Source organism: Trichechus manatus, unplaced genomic scaffold (assembly GCF_000243295.1).
Source record: "Trichechus manatus latirostris isolate Lorelei unplaced genomic scaffold, TriManLat1.0 scaffold00152, whole genome shotgun sequence".
Taxonomy (NCBI): Eukaryota; Metazoa; Chordata; class Mammalia; order Sirenia; family Trichechidae; genus Trichechus; species Trichechus manatus.
Window position 1 is genome coordinate 5,385,557 of NW_004444088.1, and position 21,413 is coordinate 5,406,969.

General features: G+C 41.7%; 1 long non-coding RNA gene across 1 annotated transcript in view; it reads right to left on the reverse strand.

Moving 5' to 3' along the window:
- Positions 1-5,426: 5,426 nt before the first annotated feature.
- Positions 5,427-21,413, reverse strand: part of LOC111822287 (uncharacterized) — a 39,946-nt gene continuing 23,959 nt past the window's right edge. Inside the window, exon 3 of the long non-coding RNA XR_002825571.1 lies at positions 5,427-5,564. This is a non-coding gene — a long non-coding RNA (uncharacterized LOC111822287). The remainder of the gene's footprint in view (positions 5,565-21,413) is intronic.

The window sequence follows — 21,413 nt, forward strand, 5'->3', positions numbered from 1 at the left end:
TTTTCTATTTCAACAGAATCCTCCATCTTAATGCTAAAGTAACTCAATTTATCATAGACTACAGGTGTCTGGAAACCTTGGTGGCACAGTGGTTAAATGCTACGGCTGCTAACCAAAAGGTCAGCAGTTCAATTCCACTGTTCAGTTCCACCAGGCGCTCCTTGGAGACTGTATGGGGCAGTTCTACTCAGTCCTTATAGGGTCGCTATGAGTTGGAATCGACTCGTTGGCAATGGATTTGGTTTGGTTTGGTTTACGGGTGTCCAGATGCTGTCAAACATGTGGTTTTAGTGGCCAGCCAGAATCCTGTTACCTGGAGCTATCCTTGCAAAGAACATCAGCACCTGCCTGGGTGGCGAAGTGAAGCCCCACCACCGACAGCCTTGTATATATTAACCAACCAAAATGGTTTTAGCTGTAATCTGCTTCTTGCGGATTTTTTCTTCATGAGACTTTGTGTTACTGCAACCCCACCCTGAACACAGTATTGGATTTCTCCCTTTACTGTGTCCCTGTTTTGCAGAATGCTTTCTTGGACATAATAAAACTTTTTATTTTTAATCCTAAGGACTGTCTATGTTGTTCGTCCCTGTATCCTCACTTTCTTAAACAGAACCCAGCATTTACCTGGTATTCACTGAATATTTGTGGAGGGAAGCATCTCGACCCTTGCTGGAGGTACAATCATGACTATAACATGGCCCCTGCCCTTGAGAAGCTTGCAGGCTAGAAGACAAGCTTGTAGTCCAGAGTTCTCTGGCTGCGTTTCTGTCTTTTAGGGACCCTGAATGAGACAGAACAGCGAATATGATCTTTAGCGAATCTGCTGCTACTCCCTGGAGTCTAATCAATCCTCAAGATGATTCCAGGACAAACCAGGCCCCTCTCGGCCTCTCTACAGGAGCAGTCATGGGCTCTCTTGGCGACTCAGGCAGCCATATAGAGGGAGACGTTCCAGCCTACAGGCCCGATGAACCTCCTCTATTAAGCAGAATGTACCAAGTCAACTTTATTACAGGTTAAAGGTTGTGCTTTCTCCACTATTACAGAACCATTCACACAGAATAATTTTAGTCAGACCAATTGCCTACCAAGTAGAATGATGGAGACTGAGGAGCCAAGCAGAAATTATGGTCTATAAGGGTTTTTCTGCTTCGTGTGCAGAAACAGCCTCCAGCTGGATCTCGTTGAGCCACAGACTAAATCACATTTGATTCAGCTACTTTGCTGCACGTGGTCTGGGTAACACTATGGCAGGGACCCAGAGCGGCAGTGCTTTCGTTCACATGGTGTGAAAATGGTGCGTAGCAAGTTAGATAGACGGAATCTTTTGGTCTTACTTTTATTTGTTCTGGCCGTTTAAAATCATAGGAATAACTTCACACACACACAAATATCAAGGAATTTGAACACCTGCTACATATGTTGAATCATAGCATCATTTATAGAGATGGTTTTGGTTAAATTTTACTTTGCTCATGAGTTCCTTATATATATGCATGTACGTATGTATATATGTATACAATAGTAATATATTTCAAAGTGTGATTATTATGTGCCACATATTCTCTAGGTTTTATTATTTGTTCATTAATAGCTGATGATCTTGGGAATGGAGACGTTAAGTAACCTACCTAAGGTCACACAGCTACTAAGCAATAGCTGAGATTTGAGTTTAAGCGGTTGGAATAAACAATTAGGCCTATTACCCAAACTAATTTCCCCCCCTCCCTCCATCCTTGCTCCCTCCCTGCCTCCCTCCCTCCCTTCCTTTATTAAGTCACCAAACATTTCTTGAGTACTTATTCTTTTTTATGCACTTAAACACAAAGAAGCATGTATTTCAGAATTTTACAGAACTTATAGACAAGTGGGAAAAAGAAGTGTGTAAATAAAGTTTACCTCGAATATAGTGAATGATCTAATAGAGGTATGTATGATGTATTATAGGATTGGAACAATGTAAACTCTATGAAGTCACCTTTAATGTCAATTCTGTTGGCCACTCTATTCCCAGACTAAGAACACTACACTGAATCTATCAGGTGTTCAAAAATATCTGTTGCTTGAATCACTGAAAGCAGTCTCAAAGAGATGATATTTGACTTGACCTGGCCTATTGTAAATTCCAAAAAGGGTAAAAAAAAAAAAGTATTTTAATTAACGACCAAACATTTATCCAGTAAGGTGCCTTACTATGTGCAGGTATATCTTTAAGCACTTTGTGAATGTGGACACATATAACGTCCACAACAATGGCTGTCGTTCACTGCCGTCGAGTCGAGTTGGCCTCGACTCATGGCAACCCCATGTGTAACAGAAACAGAACACTGCTCAGTCTTGCAGCATTTACGAGATTGATTTCAGATCTGACTACTGTGATCCACAGGGTTTTCATTGGCTGAATTTCTGAAGCAGACCACCAGGCTTTGCTTCCTAGTCTCTCTTAGTCTGGAAGCTCTGCTGAAACCTGCTCAGCATCAGTGCAAGCCTCCAGCGACAGACAGGTGCTGGCTGATCATGGGGCACATTGGCCAGAAATCAAACCAGGGGCTCCTGCAGGCAGGCGAGAACTCTGCTACTGAACTGCCACTGCCTTCATGACAATCATGAACCCTGTTTTCCAGATGAGAGTCTGGAGTCACAGACTGGTAATTTGTCACAGCTGGGCAAGTTAACCTCCAGACATCTCTAGATATCTGTTTCTTCATCTGCATACTAAATAATAATACCCATTACAAGAGGCTTCAGGAGACATTGTATATAAAGTACTTAGCACTGTATTTGACTCAGTAAATGGTGGTTATTATTTAAATAGTTCTAATCACGGAGACTGATCCGTCACTTCTGGATTCATAATTCTATGTGTCCTATCTTAGCAAACGTGACTTTGCTCTTAAGAAGAGATTCCCGCCTCCCTGGGTCTTGGACTTTCTGTTAGGACTTTCTAGGGCTGTCTTCCTTGGCCCCAGTCACTTGAACCCTCATGATAAAAATTCCATGCCACTAACTCACCTTGTTAATTGCTCACCAGAGGAAGTAAAAATTTCTTAGGCTAAATTTTATAGTTTGCTATATTTTGGTCTCGTTATCTTATCGTGGAGCCTAGGTGGCGTAGTGGTTAAGAGCTCAGTTGCTAACCAAAAGGTCAGCAGTTCGAATCCACCAGCTGCTCCTTGGAAACCCTAAGGGGCAGTTCTACTCTGTCCTATAGGGTCATTATGAGTCGAAATCAAGTTAACAACAATGGGTTTGGTTTTTTTGGCTTTTGGTATCTCATAGTAACCCCTGGGTGGTCCAAACGGTTAAGCTCTTGACTACTAACAAAAAAGTTTGGTGGTTCGAACCCACCTACAGGTGCCTCAGAAGACAGGCCTGGCAATCTGCTTCCAAACACTCACAGCCTTGAAAACCCTATGGAGCAGTTCTATTCTGCGCATGAGGTCTCCATGAGTCAAAATCAACTTGATGGCTATTAACAAGAGCAACAATAATTTATGTCATAATATTGTTTTTGTTTTTTTTTTTTTGCCTCTCAGACATGTTTCCTTTTCTATACAGGAGCAGAGATCACCGTTCTTTACCTTCACATAAACAGAGCATTTCCTCCCTCCTCTAGGGGATGTCTCATCTGTCCTTTGTAAGTATTTCTTTCAAATCTCAACTTAAAACCAATTACTTATATTAATCTTTTTGCAACTTTTCTAGCCTCTTTTCATTGATCCTGTATCAGCTGGAATTTGATTAGAAAAACATAACCACTGGGAAAGATGCAGAATATGGGATTTATTATAGGAACTCGAGCTTACATAATCGTGGGAGTTGGTTAAACACCTTACATACAGCTGTTGTTTCTGCATCTGGTTCTGGGGATGACGTCAGCAGGATACACAGTGAGAAAGAAAAGACAGACATGGCGTGGGGGAACGAAGGACAACAGAACCCACAAGGACAAGCTAGAACTCATGTAGGTCTCTCACGGCCAATAAGCCTCCAATTTTGATGATGCAGGTGACTTGAAGAAAAGCTGGTACTCTTTGTCACAGAACTAAACATCTACCTGGCTAAGATTTAGAGGAGCATAAGGAGGAAATCCAGTGGGAGCTGGGGAAACTGAGCTTGACTGCTACACCAAACCAACAACGTGAGTCAGCTCGGTGACAAAGTTGTTGAAGGGCAAAGGAGCCTGCTTCGACCTGCCGAGCATAAAATGGATATGGCCGTGCTTCAATTCTGCTTTTGAAATCTCATGCAAAGTATCTTTGTGGTGCACACTAATCAGGAGCCATACTCGGAATGCAGCTCTGGGAAAGGCATTTGCAGTTCGAGCTGGCCCAGAACACTGCACTTTTCCCCTTACAGCTTGGCGATCATACATACCTCTTTTCACCATCCCTGATCCAACTTCCAGACAGAGACAAGGTCAAAAGGACGTCTCTCCCTAACATGATACAACTATCCCTTACACAACTGAAAACACACGAACTCTTCCACTTTTGTTCTAGATGAATCGTCTTTCCCCTTGGTATTATATAACTTAAGAAAACTGTTACTTAAGGTTAATTACAATTAACACCTCTGTTAGATGATAGAAACGGAAGAGGAGAAGAAAAACTGGTTAAAATAGACACATTCTACATTCCAGGCATATTCCTCCTTAGCGTCCGTTGCGTGGTAGTAACCCAGTTTTTTTCTGGATAGTGAGAATTAATGACCCTTGCAATTACCGTTACACTGGTTTTGTTTTTGGGCCTGTTGATTCATGGTATGAGGAGCCCAATGTGTTCAGATGGCAGTCTCAAGGTTTAGCATTTTGATGCCTGATGCCTTTGATGATTTTAGTCCCTTCTGATGCCTACTGAGTGGGTCATCTTATCTAACTGATTATTAAGATCCTCTTCTGCTAAGATTGCTTTCTGGCAAGGATTCACATTTGACACGTATATCTTCACACTCTGTCCATTTCAAAAGATCCATCCACATACTTCTTCCCCAGACCTCTTTCACTACCCATTATGTTCCTTCCAAGTCCCTGATCATTCAGCAAAATCATCAGCCACTGCCTTTAATCAGTGTATATCTATACTTCTGGTCACCTCTCCATCCAGGCAAAATGAACAACCAGGTACATTGCTCAAAGTTCTACCCACTGGGTAGATTTTTCTTCACCACTGTCCTTCAGAACCAGCTAGAAGGGGACCATAGAGTTACAGACGTCCACCTTCAGGTCGTGGCAGTATGTTGTGTGGAAACTTCTGTAAACCAGCTCTCCAGTTTTCTTCTGGAATCTACTCTCCATGAGGCTACAGATGCACGTTGAGAAGGAGAAGGCAATATAGCAGCTAAACGGGCCATGGGCATTTGGATCACCTGCTTATGCAACTTACCTGTGACTTAAGCTCAAGCTCGATTTCGTATCTGCCACTTCCATTTGATGATGCGGTGCTATTGTATTCGCTCAAGATTATGGATTTGTGGGTCAGACCACACCCAGATGGGTAATTCAAGTCAAATGGCAATTTGGTGGCACATGGTTAGCTGTTTCTCAAAAGGAGAATAATTATCTGCAAAGGAAAGCATAACTTTGCTTCAAACTCTGCTGTATGAACCACTTACAGGGCTTGCCAAAAGCTCCATGCAGCTTCTCTATCTGACAAGCACCATCATATCTTATGGGTCATACAGCCCAAGTGACAGACCAACTTGTTTGGAAGCCTGTACATGTTGTAGGGCCTTCTCTTATTCTGGGCCCCCTACAAAGCTGGGAGGTTTTGGAGTTACTAAGTAAGTGGGTCAGCACAGCATGAGCAAATGAGACCTATTTTTCGTCTAACATTCAAAGAGGTCCCATTAATGTTCTCTTTTAGTAGTTGGAGGGATCAGATGCAGTAACTTGTCCTTCATTTTGGAAAGGATGTCTTGACATGCCCCAGACCATTAGATCTTGTTACAGCTTGAACTGTGTCCCCCAAAAATATGTGTTGCAAATCCTAACCTCTCTGCCTGTGGTTATAACCTCATTTGGGAATGAGTTTTCTGTTACGTTAGTGAGGCAGGATTAGGGAGTGTGTTTTGAGTTAATCTCTGACAAGAGATAAAAAGAGCAGATTAGGCAAACAAAGGTGGAGGAAGAGAATGTCAAGCCACATGAAGATCACCTAAGAGCAGAAGCTCGAAAGAGACAAGGGCTTTCCTTCAGAGCTGACAGAGAGAGGAAGACTTCCCCTAGAGCCGACACTCTGAATTCGAACTTCTAGCCTCCTAAGCTGTGAGAAAATAAATTTGTTTGTTAGAGCCACCAATCTGTAGTATTTTTGTTAGAGCAGCACCAGATAACTAAGATAGATCTCTAAGAATTTTATGAGGTGACAGGCCCCTGAAGTTTTGTGGAATTTATTTCCTACCCACTGGCACAGACGTATCTAAACAAAGATGCCTAGGATAGCTGCTATTACCTTCTCACCCTGCCCTATCAGCTAAATATTGTGAATATAATGGATCATCATGATATCTCACTGGATGGAGAGGCAGTTAAGGTCCCTGCAGACTAGATTATGATATAAGGCTGGAGGATCGATATAGTGCTGAAGTAGAATAGTGATGATATATTGTTGGCTTTACCAGTTGAAAGTAAGCTGCTTCTGATGATCTTTACTAACAGGTAAGAGCAAAGAGCATTTGCCAGATCAATAACTCCATACCATATGCCACAGGGGATATGTCGATTTGCTTCAGCAAGGAAACCACATCTGAAAGAGCAACTGCAAATGGAGTCACCATCTGGTCAAGTTTATGGAAATACACTGCCATTCTCCGAGATCCATCAGTCCTCTACACAGGCCAAATAGACGAGTTAAATAGGCTGTGGTTGAAATTAGTGCCCCTGCATCTTTCAAGTCCTTAATGGTGACACTAATCTCTACAATCTTCCCCCCGACACCAGGAATGCAGCATTGTTTTTGGTTTACTATTTAGGCGGTTTTGGTGACTTCCACTTAACTTTTCTTAACATAATAACCTCCACTCCACAGGTCAGGAATCCAAAGTGAGAATTCTGCCAGTTGCATGTCTATTCCAATCATGCATTCTGGAATCTGGGAAATTATCTACAGAGTGAGTTTGAGGACTCACTGGCTCACTGTTGAATAGACCTAAGCAAAAACTCCATTGATCTCCAGACCTCCGTTGACTTCTACTATAACTGGTGAATCATAGTGGTGTGTTAGGTCTCCAGGGATTAGTTTCAGTTCAGAGCCAGTGTCTAGCAATTCTTGAAAAGTCTGATTATTTCCTCTTCTGCAGTGCACAATTCTGTTATCCAGTTAAAAGGCTGCACAACCCTTTGGGGAAAGGCTAGAAGGTTTACAGTATAAATTTTGGTCTGTGTAATAGGGTTGTTCTTCAAAGGTAACTAGCCTCCCCTTCATTCAAGGTGATCCAGGTCTGGGAATTTGTTGAGGGGCATGAAACCTCAAATATAATAATTTAAGTTAGGCTTCTAGAATTTTTCTGCATATACAAACCAAGTAAGGTTATTAGTAGGCTTACCCATCTATTTTAGTTCTAAGTATACCATGATCAACTACTTAACTAGACCATTTTGTTCACTGCTTTGACTCACTTGTCCATTATAATGACCGTGCCTACCTGATCTTTGGCAATTAAATGCCACCACAGGATTCTATCATCCACATTAAATTCAAGAAGCCCAGTTCTATTAGTACAGTTTTAATTGTCAATTCTGGCCTACTGATAATATCTACCCCAGAACTCTTCAGGGATGCCGGGGCTTCCCTCATGAAAATATTTCTCATGGGGGTGGTAGGGGGAGTATCCTCTAGAACCTCCAAAGGGACATAGTTAAGGAATGAATGAATAGGTTATACATTATGAATCCACTCTAGCATTCCTATCTCCTTGAGCATTTGGATGCCTTCTTCTAAAGTACTGAAAGGAATTTCTGCCATTTTAATTTCATTTAATGTAGATCATCTTTGGGTCATGTCTCAGATAACCAACCAATCAAACTGCTAGAGCCATTTCCATGTTGAATCTAGAATCTCTGCTTAATGAGCTCATATCAATTAATTCATCTTGATACAATTTTATATTCCTTGTACCCTGATCTTAAATTGTTAAAATCCATTCCCACACATGTTCTTTGGGTTTCTGTCAACATAAATTGGAAAACCCATGCAAGCCTTTGGTGTGTATCTCACCAATGCACAGTCTGCAGTGTTTTCACCCTCTAGAGTCTGCCTGGGCTTGAGTCTGGGTAGCAATCTAAAAGCACTGAGAAGGGTGCGGACGGAAAAACACTAACTAGATAGTTGATAAGTGGTAACTTTGGTGAAAAGTAAGACAGTACACAATACTGGGGAAGCCAGAACAACTTGACCGAGGCAAAGTCATAGAAGCTTCATAGACAGATCCAAACTCCCTGAGGGACCAAGTTACTGGACTGAGGGCTGGGGACCACAGTCTCAGGGGACATCTAGCTCAATTGGCATAACATAGTTGGTAGAGAAAATGTTCTACATCGGATTGTGGTGAGTAGCGTCTGGAGTCTTAAAACCCTGTGAGCAGCCATCTAAGATACATCTACTGGTTCCCCCCTGTCTGGAGCAAAGGAGAATGAAGACAAGCAAAGGCACAGGGAAAGATTAGTCCAAAGGACTAATGGGCCACAACTGCCACAGCCTCCAGCTAACTGAGTCAAGAACAACTAGATGACGCCTAGCTACCACCACCGACTGCTCTGACAGGAATCGCAATAGAGGATCCCGGATAGAGCAGAAGAAAAACGTAGAATAAAATTCTAACTCACAAAAACAGACCAGACTTACTGGTCTGACAGAGACGGCAGAAATCCCAAGAGTATGGCCCCTGGACACCTTGTAACTTGGTACTGAAGTCACTCCTGAAGTTCACCCTTCAGCCAAAGATTAGACAGGGCCATAAAACAAACAGTAACACATGTGAGGAACATGCTTCATAGTTCAACCATGTATACAAGACTAAATGGGCTCACCAGCCCAAAAGCAAAGACTAGAAGGCAGGAAGGGACAGGAAAACTGGACAAATAGAAACGGGGAGCTTAGGGTGGAGAAGGGGAGGGTGCTGATGCATTGCAGGGTTGGCAACCAATGTCACAAAAGAATTCGTGTATTAATTGCTTAATGGGAAAATAATTTCCCCTGTAAACTGTCACCTAAAGCACAATGAAAACAAAGAAAGAAAGAAAGAAAGAAAAGCACGGAGAGGTAGTAGGAGTGGATCCTGAGGAAGATCAGCAGGCCCGAGCAAGGAAGGTTCCTCAGGGAAGGTCATTGCAGCTACTTCAGGCAAGGGGAGACTCACTTCCTCAGACAGGGGGGAAGGGCTGACTTTCTGCCAAAGGAGTCTGAATAGAATTTGAGGATTCAAGGTCTTCAGTTTCACTAGATTCTGTCAATATGCTCCCATCTCAATTTTCAGAGTCTCATTCCTTCCAAGGCTAGTCCATAATTTTAATATGTGACCCTTGACATTGGGAATTCAATTTGTCAGTCAATCACCCACAAGGTTATTCTTTGAGTTTGGTTTTCAGAAATAGCGTCCCTGAAGCTAGAGAAAATAAGGGATACTTTTAGAGCAAAGAAACTTTTAGTCCATTACACAAACCTTAAACTAGTAACTGAAAACCCTGATCTCATCACGTTCTCTCCTCAAGTAATTGGGCAGTTAAAAGCAACTAAACAATACCATTAAATTCCTTATTTTCACTAAAATATCTGTAGTAGCAACTCCTTGGTCACCTGGAGTACTATCTTCTATAAGCACTTGATAAAGGTATCTAAAAACAATAATCTACGTAACTGTTTGTCCCTGCTTACCACGGACTGCCAGGGCCCCCTTTACTGTTTGAAAAAAAGGCTCATTACTGATGTTCAATCTAATCAGAACAGGGAATCAATTCTAAACAACCCAGAACCATTTCAGAGAAGCCACCCTAAGCTTCTGTTTTTATGGAACCTCTTCAGGCACTAAATTCTATGTTAGAAATACTAGGAATGACATGCACTGTGTGATCCATTATAGAGGTTTTCTCTTAGGCAATTGTGGGAGCTGGCTAAAGAGTTTCCGCAGCGCTGCCGCTTCTGTGTCTGCTGCTGGCCCTGCCGATAGCAGGGAAGGCAATCAGGAAGAAAAGGTAGATGTGAAATCAAGGACAAAGGGTTATCCACAAGGATGAGCTGCAGCACATGTCTGTCTTTCACCACCTCCCCGACTTCAAAGTCAATAGTGCTGCTAACAAGCAGGAGAAGCTGATGCCTTTTATCACAGAGCTAACGTGCACCTCGGCCAGGATTTGGGGAGCACAAAGAGGAAACCTGGGAGTTAAAGGTGCTGCAATCCTAGCTGCCTCACTCGTGGAAACACAGCCAAAGATTTGCTGACACTGAAGGAGGTTGAACAAAGACTGAAGGCTCAGTGGGCGCAGCTGCTGGCCCACCCCAGTAAAGAGCCTGCAGACGGGACACAGGTGTGCGCCCTGCACTGACCTTCTGAGTGTAAAAAGAATACGGCTTCTGCCTCACTTCTGCTCTTCAAATATCTTGCAAAATATCTCCTAAGGCCACATAATATGCAAATACGTAGGGAAGGGAATTCTAGGAAACGTGGTTTCCGTTTCTCTTAGCTGATACAGTACAGACCCAGTACTGCTCCCTTTTTGGAACTCCTCTTGGTCTGATGCCTCGTTTTAAAAAAAAAAAATCATTGCTGTCCGGTCAATTCCAACTCATAGAGACCTTGTGGGACAGAGTACAACTGCCCTGTAGGGTTTCCAAGAAGTGGCTGGTGGATTTGAACTGCTGATCCTTCGGTTAGCAGCCAAGCTCTTAACCTCTGTGCCACCAGGGCTCCATGCCTCAATTAGTACTTATTTATTCTGTTAAGAAAAATTACCCAAAACTGGAAAATAAAAGAATGACTGCTTGTCCCTTAAATGTTATGCTGGAGCATGGTCACAAACCCACCTGGGATTTATGTAATTCTTTATGGCAGGTGTTGACAAAGTTTTACAGGGCCAGATCGTAAATATTTGGGGCTTTGAGGAGCATATGGTCTCTGTAGCAAGTCCTGAGCTTTGTTTGTTGTTGCTGAAAAGCAGCCTGTGTAAACTGATGACCACAGTTGTGTTCCAGGGGGTGGTCGGTCATATTTGGCCCACTGGCTGCAGTGTGCAGACCCCTGCTTTAGGGGAACATTGTTTGATTTACTACTGACCACGGATTAGGGCCTAGACTCAGTGAAGTGGAATGTGAACTTATGTATTGATATGTGACAAATTATTTTTGTCCAGTAGAAAGTTTTCTGACCAGTAGAAAAGATAACCCCAGAGGTTACAGTTTTATTTCACCATAGGATAGGAACCACTTTTGTAGCTTATATTACAATCCTATTTCGGGATTCTGCCTTTTATTGACTATAAATACTTTCATCTCTTCTATATTCTTTTGAAAGGAGCCCTGGTAGTGCAGCGGTTAAAACACTGGGATGCTAACTGAAAGGTCGGTAGTTTGAACCCACCAGCCATTCTGCAGGAGAAGGATGTGGCAGTCTGCTTCCGTAAAGATTTACAGCCTTGGGAACCCGATGGGGCAGTCCTACTCTGTCCTATAGGGTTGCTATGAGTTGGAATTGACTTGATGGCAGTGGGATACTCTTTTGAATCAGCTTTACCATTCTTCCATTTCCCTCATTATGGCCTTAAATAAATCTTTGATACGTGTGAACTGTATTTTTGTAGCAGACTCCAGCTTTTAACTTTTTGAAAATTGTACTTTTACAATTTTTTAATTGTCTCATGTGGGTTAAATTTTCTTCTCTCAGGTTTTAGTTTCCTTTGTTATCAAACACAGACCCTGGCGCAATGCTGGACACACACTAGACACTCAAAATTTTTGTTTGATTGATTCTAAAACTCTAAGATGTTCTTTAACAATACTGCAAGGGTTCTTCATAGCTTTACAGGCCTGAGAAAGTTATTATCACAGTAATAGCTAAGATTCAGGGAATGCATATTATTGCAAGCATTGTCATCATACTTTATATACATAAACACTTAAATCTTTACAAGTCAATAAATCTGTCATTATTTCCATTTTTCATGGGTACAATCTGAGTTTAAAGTGATGGAGTAGTTTTTTCAAGGTCATTTTCAGTTGCTAAGCCTCTTCCACCACAGAGGTCCAATTCTCTCTAATAACAGCAAATGGCTACCAACACAGTTAGCAAGAAAAGGAGCGAATAATACTGCTGGCAAGCAGACATTTGAAGGCTAGTTTATTTGATCTGAATTTTTTGAGATCAGATTATGTTTCTTAGAGTTTTAGTCAGTCATATCATTTCTTCCTGCCAGAGTTCAGAACCTATTGGAAGGACAGACGAACGGAGATTAGAATGCTAGCTTTATTGGTGATGAGTGCAGGACTGGGCTTTAGATGATGTGCCCCAATCGGGCAGACTTGCCCACCCTGTCACAGGCAGTCTAGGCATCCTTTATTAGACGGGCAGAGGCTGCCTTGCTCAAAGAAAAAGAAGAAACGACTGAGGCTCAACCTGTTCCAACTGTTCTCCGCCATAACTTCAACTAGTCCTTCTCCTCAAGGGAGGCATGAGCTAGGGTGTGAGAGAGGCCTCTAGCCCTGTGGTTCTCCCAGTGTGGCCCCCAGATCGGAGCATCGTGGGTCCCCCCAGACCTACTTAATCAGAGACTCTGGGGGTGGGGGCCAGCAATCTGTGTTTTAAGGAGCCTTCCAGGAGATTCTGATGCAGGCTTAAGATTGAGACCACTACTCAAAAGCTGTCGGTGGGGAATTCAAGTATCCCCTTATGAAACAGACATTTCTTTCTACAGTGTGTGCTTTCACAGGTGAGAGCTGACGTCAGCACTTCCCAGCACCGAGGGAGGTGTTCCGGTTTGTTTTATTTTGTATGAATTGCTCATGCTTGATGGCGTACTATTTGCTTGGGAGGCTAAATTCTTTTTACTGGAGGATTCTGTTTTTAAAAGAAAAATAAAAATTAATTTGGGAAAGTGGTGTGGGCAGGTCTGCCACTTTTCTTTTTACCCTCTGCAGCTATGAATTATCCTTTTTTTGAAGACAGACACTTAACATGCACTGCCACATCATCTCCGATTCCTTTTCTATCCATAATTCATTTCCACTTCGGCAGATGACCTAAAGGGAGAGAAGTGCAGGGAGAGGATCGTAACGCAGTGTCAGACTGTGATACTGTGAGCAGAGCATTTAATTCAGCAACGGTGGGCTTTCTGGAAATATCTACTTCAGAATAACCCATTGGGAATGTCTCAACTCAAGCTGAAGAATGAGTGAACAAATGAGACAAGCAATAACAGTTTAGACAGGATTATGGGGCTTTCTTGATACAGTTCATCAGTGGGGTGAAGTCCTGTCTCCAACTCTAATTAATCTAAATGGAGACTAATAGATTGCTGTGGGAAGTGCTCACTGTAATGATGCATTTTCCTCCTGGAGGACGAGACTTAAAGGCTAATCCAGGCTCCCAGGAAGAGCACTTTTAGTCACTTTGAACCGTTCTGACATATGAAGGGCAGGGAGCTGTGTTTGCTGCACGGCTCATTACTGGAACACCACAGAGGAACACAGTGGCACCTGCTTTGTCACTGAAGTGCAGCATCAAGGTTAGAGTTTAGATTGACATCAGCATAGGCAACGATTTCTCACGAGATCATTTATTTTAATTATCAGGACTGCTATTTTCATAAAGCATCAAAAACATATGCTCTCTGGAAGCAGGAGGCCCTCATGGAATGAATATTTCAGGAATACAATTCTCTTTTTCAGTAATCATTGCCTCTTACAACTATCAGCAACTTTGGTCATTTGGGGAGTTGTCTCTAAGGTAATTCTGGCTTCATCTTGGCTTCCAGTACTTCCCTGAGACATCTACAAAACCTTGCATGACCTTCACAGGACATAGGAGACCAAGGCAGAGGGTAGCCCTTGACTGGTCCTTGGGCCAATTGTCATAAGAATGGCTACTCCCTAGGAGAACCTGACCTGGAATCCACTGGTTCCAAGGGGTTGTGCTGGTCTCTGCTTCCTGTCCCCGTTTTCAGAATTCACAATACTAATTTTACCAGCACGTAATAGTCAGATCAGGCTCTAGATGTTTCAGTCTAAATACAATGAACAAAAAATGATAGCTTATTTATTAATTTGCAAGAAAAGGTATCTACTCATATCCCAATTTCAAGATATATATGCTTGTTGTTTGATTAGTACTGAATTGGCATTACTATAAAATATTAATGGGGTTAGTAAATGATTATTATTTTAAAAATAGCAATAGCTGTGATTTATTGAACACAACATATTCTGGGCACTGATAAGAGCTTGCATATGTAATGGAGACATTCTGAAAATTATCAATACATATTCTTTTTTGTCTTTCTGAATACCTGACTCTTATACTAGTCTGCCTAAGGCATCAAAGTAGAGATTGTAATTTGTTCTTCAAAAGAAATCCTACAAGAAAGAGAGATTCTAACGTTCAAAAATAAGATTTGCAGTAAGATGATAGTTATCTTAAAAGCTTTGAAAGTCTTGACAAAAAAAAAAAATACTTAAATTTTTTTATCTTATGGTTTAGCAACTCTATAGCCAAAATTGGCAGACTATACCAAGGTTTTAAATGGGAAAAAGAGGAAGATTATAATGGTGATGGAGGGAGAACAGCGAAGGGTCATATATTGGCACTATATAAGTGAAGGTCATATCAAGGGGCAGAAAGGAGCTCTAGCCTCTGTTCATTTTAAAGGCTTGAAAGGAGGTAAAATCTTGGGTTTCCCTTTGACAAGCCTGGATCAGATAGCAGGAGGATCTGAGGTTAAACTTCCTGGACCATGTTTGGTTCACATGTGTCGTACAGACAGAATCCAGAAGGAGTTGAATATCTGGCTGGGGTTCAGGGGATGGTTTGCAAGGTGACCAGGCATGCCTGCAGTATGGATCACCAGTCAGGCTAAATAGGAGGCATAAGAAGACAGAACTAAGGTTTGAACCTAGATCTCTTGTATGCTCACACTGTGCCCCAATACTGAGACATTTATTTTAAGAAACATTACCTTTATGTGAGGATAGCACACTTCACTCTTCACCACACTCACACTAAGATTGGAAAATACAGTCGATGGTCAGCCTGCACAAGTCTCCCCTTTCAGAGTGCTTAGAATACATCTCCTTTTCCTATTTGCATGAATGACATCATTTTTCTTTTTGCACTTGTCACTATAACTCCTGTTAATTTCTATATAATCCAACATGTGTTATAACTGTAATTTTTACAGATTTATCACTGACTCTAAGGCAGGAGCCCTGGTGGCACAGTGGTTAAACAATCAACTGCCAACTGAAAGGTTGGTGGTTCGAAACCACCAGTGGCTCTGCAGGAGAAAGATGTGGCAGTCTGCTTCTGTAGAGATTTACAGCCTTGGAAACCCTGTGGGGTTGCTGCAAGTCGGAATTGACTCAATGGCAGTGGGGGTTTATATTTATGGTCTACCACTCGTCTGTCAGTTTGTCGTACTGTGATGGATTGCCTGTTGCTGTGACGCTGGAAGCTATGCCACCGTAATTTCATAAACCAGCAGGGTCACCCATGGTGGCCAAGCTTCAGTGGAGCTTCCAGACTTAGATAGACAAAGAAGAAGGACCTGGCAATCTACTTCTAAAAAACTGGCCAGTGAAAACCTATGAATAGCAGTGGGACATTGTCTGTTAGTGTTGTAAGATGAGCCCCTCAGATTGGAAGGCACCCAAAATATGATGGGGGAAGAGCTGCCTCCTCAAAGTAGAGTTGACCATAACGACGTGGATGGAGTCAAGCTTTTGGGACCTTCATTTGCTGATGTGGCACAACTCAAAATGAGAAGAAACAGCTGCAAACAGCCATTAATAATCGGAACGTGGAACGTACGAAGTATGAATCTAGGAAAATCGGAAATTTTCAACAAATGAAATGGAACGCATAAAGATCAATATCCCATGAATTAGCAAGCTGAAATGGACTGGTATTGGCTATTTTGAATCAGAGTTACATGGTCTACTATGCCAGGAATGACAAATCGAAGAGGAATGGCATCACATTCATCATCAAAAAGAGCATTTCAAGATCTATCCTGAAGCACAACACTGAAAGTGATAGGATAATATCCATACCCCTACAAGGAAGACCAGTTAATACGACTATTACTCAAATTTATGCACCAACCACTAAGACTAAAGATGAAGAAATTGAAGATTTTTACCAACTTCTGCAGTGGAAAATTGATCAAATGTGCAGTCAAGATGCATTGATAACTACTGGTGATTGGAATGCAAAAGTTGGAAACAAAGAAAAAGGATTGGTGGCTGGAAAATATGGCCTTGGTGATAGAAATGAAGGTGGGGATTGCACGATAGAATTCTGAAGACCAATGACTTCTTCATTGTAAATATATTTTTTCAACAACATCAACAATGACTATACATGTAGACCTTGCCGGATGGAATACACAGGAATGAAATTTACTATATATGTGGAAAGAGACGATGGAGAACCTCAGTATCATCAGTCAGAACAAGGCCAATGTGGAAAAGATCATCAATTGCTCATAGGTAAGCTCAAGCTGAAGATGAAGAAAATTAAAACAAGTCCACAAGAGCCTGAATACAACATTGAGTATATCCCACCTGAATTTAGAGACCATCTCAACATTGAACACTTAGATTTGACACATTGAACACTAATGATCAAAGACCAGATGAATTGTGTGATGACATCAAGGACATCAGACATGATGAAAGTGAAAGTTCATTAAAAAGACAGGAAAGCAAGAAAAGACTAAAATGGATGTCAGAAGAGACTCTGAAAGTTGCTCTTGAACGTCAAGTAACAACAGCAAATGGAAAAAATGAAGAAGTAAAGGAGTTGAACAGAAGATTTTAAAGGTCAGCTCAAGAAGACAAAGTATTATAATGAAATGTGCAAAGACCTGGAGTCAGAAAACCAAAAAGGAAGAATACGCTTGGCATTTCTCAACCTGAAAGAACTGAAGAAAAATTCAAGCCTCAAGTTGCCATATTGAAGGATTCTATGGGCAAAATACTGAAAGGCTCAGCATCAAAAGAAAATGGAAGGAATACACAGAGTCACTGTACCAAAAAGAATTGGTTGACGTTCAGTCGTTTCAGGGGTTAGCATATGATCAAAACTGATGGCATTAAAGGAAGACGTCCAAGCTGCACTGAAGGCATGGACAAAAAAACAAGGCTCCTGGAATTGATGGAATATCAATAGAGTTGTTTGAACAAATGGATGCAATACTTGAAGCGCTCATTCATCTATGCCATGAAATTTGGAAGACAGCTACCTGGCCAACTGACTGGAAGAGATCCATATGTGTGCCCATTCCAAAGAAAGGTGATTCCACAGAATGTGAAAATTATTGAACAATACCATTAACATTACACACAAGTAAAATTCTGCTGAAGATAATTCAAAAACAGTTGCAGCAGTACATCAACAGGGAACTGCCAGAAATTCAAGCTAGATTCAGAAGAGGAATGAGGGGTATCATTGCTGATGTCAGACGGATCTTGGCTGAAAGCAGAGACTACCAGAAAGATGTTTACCTGTGTTTTATTTACTATGCAAAGGCATTTCACTGTGTAGATCATAACAAATTATGAGAATTACAGAACACTTCATGGTGCTCGTGAGGAACCTGTACATAGACCAAGAGGTGGTCATTCCAACAGAACAAGGGGATACTATCAGGTATCCCCTAAGTTTAAAATCAGGAAAGCTGTGCATCAGGGCTGCATCCCTTCACCATACTTATTCAATCTGTACGCTGAGCAAATAATCCGAGAAGCTGGACTATATGAAAAAGAACATAGCATCAGGATTGGAGGAAGACTTGTTAACAACCTGTGATATGCAGATGACACAACCTTGCTTGCTGAAAGTGAACAGGACTTGAAGCACTTACTGATGAAGATCAAATACCACAGCCTTCACTATGGATTACACCTCAACGTAAAGAAAACAAAAATCCTCACAACTGGACCAATAAGCAACATCATGATAAATGGAGAAAATATTGAAGTTCTGAAAGATTTTATTTTCCTTGGACCCACAATCAACACGCATGAAAACAGCAGCCAAGAAATAAAAAGACTTATTGCATTGGGGAAATCTGCTGTATAAGACCTTTTTAAAGTGTTAAAAAGCAAAGATGTCACTTTGAGAACTAAGGTGCGCCTTACCCAAGACATGGTATTTTCAATGGTCTCATGTTCATGCAAAGCTGAACAATGAATAAGGAAGACCAAAGAAGAATTAATTCCTTTGAATTATGGTGTTGGCAAAGCATATTGACTATACCATGGACTTCCAGAAGAATGAAGAACTCTGTCTTGGAAGAAGTACAGCCAGAATGCTCCGTAAAAGCAAGGACGGCGAGACTTCATTTTATGTATTTTGGACAAGTTTATCAGAAGGGACCAGTCCTTGGAGAAGGACATCATGTTTGGTAAATAGAGGATCAGCAAAAGAGAGAAAGACCCTCTATGAGATGGATTGACATGGTGGCTGCAACAATGGCCTCAAACATAACAATTATTTTTATGGATGGTGCGGGATCGGGCAGTGTTTCTTTCTGTTATACATAGGGTCGCTATGATTCGGAACCAACTTGAAGGTACTGATCAACAGCAATGACATATTTAAGGTTTGCTACTTCTTAATGGCATGCAGAAAAATGTCTTTTCCCATCTTTAAAATGATTCAGAATCATGCAGTGGAATGAATAATTTCTGGGAATGTTTCCATGCTCAACAAAAACGTCCTAATTTCATTCAGGGCATTTGATTTCTTCCTGGTGACGATCACAGAGACTGGGTAGCCCTGCTGTGTCATGGCCTTTCAATTTCCTTCCTGGTTTTGGCCTCCTTCATTTTTTGTCTTAAATTTTAGGCTTCATGTACCTGTGAAATCTTAATCTCTGTGCCCAAGGCTTGTATTTATTACATAAGTATTTAATAAGATATCATTCTTCAGAAAGTATTTTTCAATTGTTTTTTATTTCTCTTATAAGTCCTTGCAAGGAAGCAAATATGATTTTAGTTCATTTTTTTATTTTAAAGAGAGGGAATTCAGAGGTTAAAGAACATTACTATGGAAAGCTGGAGATACACTGGCAGCAGAAGTACCTGAGACCTTTAAAGTTATCTATCTGCCTTCCTTGACATCTCCCTTAAAATTTTATCACTTGAAATATGATGAATACAACATCAGGTTTGCATTCAAGTCATTTACATATTTCCCTGCTCTGAGGAAAATGCAGTCATACAGATTTCCTGGTGTGTTTCAGGGTCTAGGTGAGAGGGTGGAGCTGATAAATGTGATTCCCGAGCTGATGAGAGTAGAGTAGTAACCCACTGGCCCAGTGCTCCCTCAAACTGGTCTCGCCAATGTCCCGGGCTAATTGTTCAATTCTCTGCACAATGGAGGCAGGACCCTGAAGTACTTGATTCAGCATCAATTCACTTTTGTTTTGTTCTTGATCTTTGCCCTATGCTGAGGATTTTCTACTATGACGTTCTCCCCCCTGGCCTTGGAGCTTAATTTGTAGTCTGCACTACTTTGATTAACATTTTTATCCCTAGCTTTGATTCAGTCATGGAAGAACATTATTGCTGAACACTCATAATTCTGAGCCTTAATTTGCCTATTTAAAACAATGGCTATCCTATCTGACAGCTTTGTTCTCAGAGTCTCATATGATATCTAAATAAATAAACAAAATGATTAAACACATTAAAAATACTATTACAGGACTTCTGGCAAAATGGGGCTCTAGGCAGAAGCACCATGCTCTGTCTCCACAGCAAAGATCTAAAACTAAGCCAAACAGAGAAAACAACAATCTGAAACCCTAAAACATCAAATGAAGAGATAAAGAACTCAGCCAAGAACCAAATGGAGTGAGAAAACTGACAGAGAACAGAGAGAGAGGAGAGATACATGCAGAAGTCCCCTATCAGCTAATGCAGCACAGATCTGTCATCTTGGACTCCTATCGGAGACAAACAAACAGGGGGTACAAGAAAGCAGCTTCACGGAGCTTCCAGCAGGATTAAAAACGACTGGTAATTTGCGATATATGCTTTCCCACCCCTCACCCTTCTTCACCCCTACTGGGCCTCCTCTGCTTCCCGTGGCCACAATCTCTTGTCCAGGAAGCACCGGCTGCTTGGATTCCACCCACACGAACGGGCCGGCTGTCTGAGTGCCATTTGCTGGCTGCTGGTGTTGCTTTTTTCTGCTTCTTTTGATTTCTTCCTTACCTCTCACCACCTCCTCATCCTTTCGCTCAAATACCTGGCTCCATGCACCATCTTTGCTTCTTCCTGAGGGGCTGCAGAGCTCTGGTAATTTGTGATATATGCTTTCCCACCCCCTATTATTCTTCACCCACACTCGGCCTTCTCTGCTTCCTGCGGACACAGTTTCTTGTCAGGAAGCACCGGCTGCTTGGATTCCACCAGCCCACACTAGCTGGCTCTCTGAGTGCCATTTGTTGGCCGCTGGTGTTGCTTTTTTCTGCTTCTTTTGATTTCTTCCTTACCTCTTACCACCTCCCCCCCCTTTAGCTCAAATATCTGGCTCCGTACGCCATCTTTGCTTCTTCCTGAGGGGCTGCGGAGCTCCGTTTGAGTGTGGAGCTGCTTCCTGGTCTGGGTTGCCACGCTGCTGGGATCCCGGGCCTTTTGTTGGTTTGTTTGTTTTGAATTATTTGTTTGTTTTCTTTCCCTTTTCTTGAGTTGGGAGCCCGTTCTGGCCAGGCAGTGCTGCATGGCTTGGAAACTACCCCCTCGGCTTGCACAGATGTGCAGAAGGATCCCTGAGGGCATTTCTTTTTTTGTTGGTTTTTTTTTTCTGTTTTTTTGTGTTCTTTTTTATTTTTAATTAGTTTTGTTTTCTTTTCCCTCTTTTTCCCTTTTTCTCTTTCTTTATTACTCAGTTTCTCATCTCTCAATATCTTCCTTCTCTTTCTGTTCCCTGAATACCTGGTGTTGTATACCTCTACGCCTTATAGCCAGGCTGTACTGCAACACCTGAGAACAACTTCACCAGACCTCATAGCCGCACCGGTGGGATCCCTGGGATTTTGCTGTTCTTTAACCTTTCCGATTTTTATTTATTCATTCTTTACTTTTCTTTTCTTTTCTTCCTCTTCCCCTTTTTGTTTTCCTCCATTTCATAGTGTCTCATCTCTCCACTCCAATGGCAAGCTCCCCTAGCATTCTTTTTTGTTTGTTTGTATGTTTTTG